General features: G+C 40.4%; 1 non-coding gene across 1 annotated transcript; it reads left to right on the plus strand.

The window, feature by feature from the left end:
* The first annotated feature begins 5,248 nt into the window (after positions 1 to 5,248).
* Positions 5,249 to 5,352, plus strand: LOC130977862 (small nucleolar RNA R71). The gene has a single exon (XR_009085535.1). It is a non-coding gene; the product is annotated as a small nucleolar RNA R71 (small nucleolar RNA).
* The last annotated feature ends 1,172 nt before the right edge of the window (positions 5,353 to 6,524 follow it).

Here is a 6,524-nt window from a genome sequence, read left to right on the forward strand (position 1 = left end):
TGGCTCCAAAGACTTGGTGCTCAATACCATGGCATAAACACAACTTCGCACAACTAACCAGCAAGTGCACTGGGTCGTCCAAGTAATACCTTACGTGAGTAAGGGTCGATCCCACGGAGATTGGTGGTATGAAGCAAGCTATGGTCACCTTGTAAATCTCAGTCAGGCACACTCAAATGGGTTTAGTGATAAACGAATAAAGCATAAAGATAAAGATAGAGGTACTTATGTATATCATTGGTGAGAGCTTCAGATAAGCGTATGAAGATGCCTTCCCTTCCGTCTCTCTGCTTTCCTACAGTCTTCATCCAATCCTTCTTACTCCTTTCCATGGCAAGCTTGTGTAGGGTTTCACCGTTGTCAGTGGCTACCTCCCATCCTCTCATTGAAAGCGATTGCATATGCCCTGTCACGGTCATAGCGGAATTCATCTGTCGGTTCTCAATCAGGCCGGAATAGAATCCAGTGATTCTTTTGCGTCTGTCACTAACGCCCCGCCCTCAGGAGTTTGAAGCACGTCACAGTCATTCAATCATTGAATCCTACTCAGAATACCACAGACAAGGTTAGACCTTCCGGATTCTCTTGAATGCCGCCATCAGTTCTCGCCTATACCACGAAGATTCCGGTTAAAGAATCCAAGAGATATTCACTAGAGCCTCGAATGCTTGTAGAACAAGAGTGGTTGTCAGTCACTTTGTTCATGGGTGAGAATGATGATGAGTGTCAATCATCACCTTCATCAAGTTGAAGAACAAGTGATATCTTGGACAAAGAACAAGCGGAATTGAATAGAAGAACAATAGTAATTGCATTAATACTCGAGGTACAGCAGAGCTCCACACCTTAATCTATGGTGTGCAGAAACTCCACCATTGAAAATACATAAGAACAAGGTCTAGGCATGGCCGTGAGGCCAGCCCCCAAATGATCTAAGAACTAGATGTCCGAAGATGAAAAATACAATAGTAAAAGGTCCTATATATAGAGAACTAGTAGCCTAGGGTGTACAAAGATGAGTAAATGACATAAAAATCCACTTCCGGGCCCACTTGGTGTGTGCTTGGGCTGAGCAAATGAAGCATTTTCGTGTAGAGACTCCTCTTGGAGTTAAACGCCAGCTTTTATGCCAGTTTGGGCGTTTAACTCCCATTTTGGTGCCAGTTCCGGCGTTTAACGCTGGAATTTCTATAGGTGACTTTGAATGCCGGTTTGGGCCATCAAATCTTGGGCAAAGTATGGACTATTATATATTGCTGGAAAGCCCAGGATGTCTACTTTCCAACGCCGTTGAGAGCGCGCCAATTGGGCTTCTGTAGCTCCAAAAAATCCACTTCGAGTGCAGGGAGGTCAGAATCCAACAGCATCTGCAGTCCTTTTCAGTCTCTGAATCAGATTTTTGCTCAGGTCCCTCAATTTCAGCCAGAAAATACCTGAAATCACAGAAAAACACACAAACTCATAGTAAAGTCCAGAAAAGTGAATTTTAATTAAAAACTAATAAAAATATAATAAAAACTAACTAAAAGATACTAAAAACATACTAAAAACAATGCCAAAAAGCGTACAAATTATCCGCTCATCACAACACCAAACTTAAATTGTTGCTTGTCCTCAAGCAACTGAAAATCAAATAAGATAAAAAGAAGAGAATATACTATAAACTCCAAATTATCAATGAAACTTAGCTCCAAATTAGATGAGCGGGACTAGTAGCTTTTTGCCTCCGAACAGTTTTGGCATCTCACTTTATCCTCTGAGGTTCAGAATGATTGGCTTCTTTAGGAACTCAGAATCCAGATAGTGTTATTGATTCTCTTAGTTAAGTATGATGATTCTTGAACACAGCTACTTTATGAGTCTTGGCCGTGGCCCAAAGCACTCTGTCTTCCAGTATTACCACCGGATACATACATGCCACAGACACATAATTGGGTGAACCTTTTCAGATTGTGACTCAGCTTTGCTAGAGTCCCCAATTAGAGGTGTCCAGGGTTCTTAAGCACACTCTTTTGGCCTTGGATCACAACTTTATTTCTTTCTTTTTCTTTCTTTTTCTCTTTTTTTTTGTATTCACTACTTTTTCTTGCTTCAAGAATCATTTTTATGATTTTTCAGATTCTCAGTAACATGTCTCCTTTTTCATCATTCTTTCAAGAGCCAACAATTTTAACATTCATGAACAACAAATTCAAAAGACATATGCACTGTTCAAGCATACATTCAGAAAGCAAAAAGTATTGTCACCACATCAAACTAATTAAGCTAGTTTTAAAGATGAATTCGAAATCCTGTACTTCTTGTTCTTTTGTAATAAAAACAGTTTTCATTTAAGAAAGGTGATGGATTCATATTCATAGCTTTAAGGCATAGACACTAAGACACTAATGATCATAAGACACAAACATGGATAAACATAAAGCATAATTTTCGAAAAACAGAAAAATAAAGAACAAGGAGATTGAAGAACGGGTCCACCTTAGTGATGGCGGCTTGTTCTTCCTCTTGAAGGTCTTATGGAGTTCTTGAGCTCCTCAATGTCTCTTCCTTGTCTTTGTTGCTCTTCTCTCATGATTCTTTGATCTTCTCTAATTTCATGGAGGAGGATGGAATGTTCTTGGTGCTCCACCCTTAGTTGTCCCATGTTGGAACTCAATTCTCCTAGGGAGGTATTGATTTGCTCCCAATAGTCTTGTGGAGGAAAGTGCATCCCTTGAGGTATCTCAGGGATCTCTTGATGAGAGGGGTCTCTTGTTTGCTCCATCCTTCTCTTAGTGATGGGCTTGAGGTCATGCCTTCTCAGTTGAACCGGCTTTGGATGCCATAAATGGTTATGGAAAAACAAAAAGCAATGCTTTTACCACACCAAACTTAAAAGGTTTGCTCGTCCTCGAGCAAAAAAAGAAAGAGGAGAGTAGAAGAAGAAGAAATGAGGAAGAAGGGAGTGGCTTTGTGTTTCGGCAATAGAGGGGGAGAAGTGGTGTTTAAGTGGTGTGAAAATGAAGGAGTGAAGAAGGGTTTATGGGGAAGAGGTATTGAGGTGATTGGTGAATGGGTGAAGAAGAAGAGAGAGTGTGGTGGGTTGGTGGGGATCCTGTGGGGTTCACAGATCCTGAGGTGTCAAAGAAAAGTCATCCCTGCACCAAGTGGCATTCAAAATCACGTTTTGAGCCATTTCTGGCGTTAAACGCCGGGCTGGTGCCCATTCCTGGCGTTTAACGCCAGGTTCTTGCCCTTTTCTGGCGTTTAACGCCAGTCTGGTGCCCCTTTCTGGCGTTAAACGCCCAGAATGGTGCCAGACTGGGCGTTAAACGCCCAACTGCTACCCTCACTGGCGTTTAAACGCCAGTGAGTTCTTCCTCCAGGGTGTGCTGTTTTTCTTCTTTTTTTTTCATTCTGTTTTTGCTTTTTCAATTGATTTTGTGACTTCTCATGATCATCAACCTACAAAATAAAATAAAATAACAAAGAGAAATAGATAAAATATAACATTGGGTTGCCTCCCAACAAGCGCTTCTTTAATGTCAGTAGCTTGACAGAGGACTCTCATGGAGCCTCATATTTTCTCAGAGCAATGTTGGAACCTCCCAACACCAAACTTAGAGTTTGAATGTGGGGGTTCAACACCAAACTTAGAGTTTGGTTGTGGCCTCCCAACACCAAACTTAGAGTTTGACTGTGGGGGCTCTGCTTGTCTCTGATTTGAGAGAAGCTCTTCATGCTTCCTCTCCATGGTGACAGAGGGATATCCTTGAGCCTTAAACACAAAGGATTCTTCATTCACTTGAATGGTCAGTTCACCTCCATCAACATCAATCACAGCCTTTGCTGTGGCTAGGAAGGGTCTGCCAAGGATGATAGATTCATCCATGCACTTCCCAGTCTCTAGGACTATGAAATCAGTAGGGATGTAATGGTCTTCAACTTTCACCAAAACATCTTCTACAAGTCCATGAGCTTGTTTTCTTGAGTTGTCTGCCATCTCTAGTGAGATTCTTGCAGCTTGTACCTCAAAGATCCCTAGCTTCTCCATTACAGAGAGAGGCATGAGGTTTACACTTGACCCTAAGTCACACAGAGCCTTCTTGAAGGTCATGGTGCCTATGGTACAAGGTATTGGAAACTTCCCAGGATCTTGTCTCTTTTGAGGTAATTTCTGCCTAGACAAGTCATCTAGTTCTTTGGTGAGCAAAGGGGGTGTATCCTCCCAAGTCTCATTTCCAAATAACTTGTCATTTAGCTTCATGATTGCTCCAAGGTATTTAGCAACTTGCTCTTCAGTGACATACTCATCCTCTTCAGAGGAAGAATACTCATCAGAGCTTATGAATGGCAGAAGTAAATCCAATGGAATCTCTATGGTCTCATTTTGAGCCTCAGATTCCCATGGTTCCTCATTAGGGAACTCAGTGGAGGTCAGTGCACGCCCATTGAGGTCTTCCTCAGTGGCGTTCACTTCCCCTCCTTCCTCTCCAAATTCGGCCATGGTTATGACTTTGCACTCTCCTTTTGGATTTTTTTTGTATTGCTTGGAAGAGTGCTTGGAGGGAGTTCAGTAACTTTCTTGCTCAGCTGTCCCACTTGTGCCTCCAAGTTCCTGATGGAGGACCTTGTTTTAGTCATGAAACTTTGAGTGGTCTTGATTAGATCAGAGACCATGGTTGCTAAGTCAGAGGGGTTCTGCTTAGAATTCTCTGTCTGTTGCTGAGAAGATGATGGAAAAGGCTTGCCATTGCTAAACCTGTTTCTTCCACCATTGTTGTTGTTGAAACCTTGTTGAGGTCTCTCTTGATTCTTCCATGAGAAATTTGGGTGATTTCTCCATGAAGAATTATAGGTGTTTCCATAGGGGTCTCCTAGGTAATTCACCTCTTCCACTGAAGGGTTCTCAGGATCATAGGCTTCTTCTTCAGATGAAGTATCCTTAGTACTGCTTGGTGCATTTTGCATTCCAGACAGACTTTGAGAAATCAAATTGACTTGTTGAGTCAATACTTTATTCTGAGCCAATATGGCATTCAGAGTATCAATCTCAAGAACTCCTTTCTTCTGACTAGTCCCATTGTTAACAGGATTCCTTTCAGAAGTGTACATGAATTGGTTATTTGCAACCATTTCAATTAGCTCTTGAGCCTCTGTAGGCGTCTTCTTCAGATGAAGAGATCCTCCAGCAGAGCTATCCAAAGATATCTTGGATAGTTCAGAGAGACCATCATAAAAAATACCTATAATGCTCTATTCAGAAAGCATGTCAGATGGGCATTTTCTGATTAATTGTTTGTATTTTTCCCAAGCTTCATAGAGGGATTCTTCATCCTTCTGTTTGAAGGTTTGGACTTCCACTCTAAGCTTACTCCATCTTTGAGGTGGAAAGAACTTTGCCAGGAAGGCATTGACTAGCTTTTCCCAAGAGTCCAGGCTTTCTTTAGGTTGAGAGTCCAACCATATTCTAGCTCTGTCTCTTACATCAAAAGGGAATAGCATAAGTCTATAGACTTCAGGGTCTACCCCATTAGTCTTGACTGTGTCACAGATTTGCAAGAATTCAGCTAAGAACTGATGAGGATCTTCCAATGGAAGTCCATGGAACTTGCAATTCTGTTGCATTAGAGAAACTAATTGAGGCTTAAGCTCAAAGTTGTTTGCTCCAATGGCAGGGATAGAGATGCTTCTTCCATAGAAATCGGGAGTAGGTGCAATAAAGTCACCCAGCACCTTCCTTGCATTGTTGGCATTGTTGTTGTTTTCGGCTGCCATGGCTTCTTCTTCCTTGAAGATTTCTGTTAGGTTCTCAACTATGAACGTGTGCCTGACAACCACCTCCGTTCATAGAGATTTGTGCTTTAGCTTCTCTTAGCTTTCGCTTCAAGGTCCTTTCAGGTTCAGGGTCAGCTTCAACAGGAATGCCTTTGTCTCTGCTCCTGCTCATATGAAAGAGAAGAGAACAAGAAAATGTGGAATCCTCTATGTTACAGTATAGAGATTCCTTGAGGTGTCAGAGGAAGAAAAATAGAAGACAGAGGTAGAAAATTCGAACTTATCAAAGAAGATGGAGTTCGAATTTTGCATTAAGGAATAGTGTTAGTCCATAAATAGAAGGATGTGAGAAGAAGGGAAGTAATTTTCGAAAATTTAAGTAAAATATTTTGAAAACATTTTGAAAAACACTTAATTGATTTTCGAAAATAAGAGTGGAAAAGAAATCAAGTGATTTTTGAAAAAGATTTTGAAATTAGAAATTAAAAAGATTTGATTGAAAACTTATTTTGAAAAAGATGTGATTAAGAAGATATGATTTGAAAACAATTTTAAAAGATATGATTTTAAAAATTAATGACTTGCCTAACAAGAAAAGATATGATTCAAACATAAAACCTTCCTCAACAGAAAAGGCAAAAAATGTTCAATCAAATCATTAATTGTTAGTAAGTATCTTTGAAAAAGGAAAGAAATTGATTTTGAAAACATTTGATTGAAAAGATATGATTTGAAAAAGATTTGATTTTGAAAAACTTTGAAAACTT

This window comes from Arachis stenosperma, chromosome 4, assembly GCF_014773155.1.
Source record: "Arachis stenosperma cultivar V10309 chromosome 4, arast.V10309.gnm1.PFL2, whole genome shotgun sequence".
Classification (NCBI taxonomy): domain Eukaryota; kingdom Viridiplantae; phylum Streptophyta; class Magnoliopsida; order Fabales; family Fabaceae; genus Arachis; species Arachis stenosperma.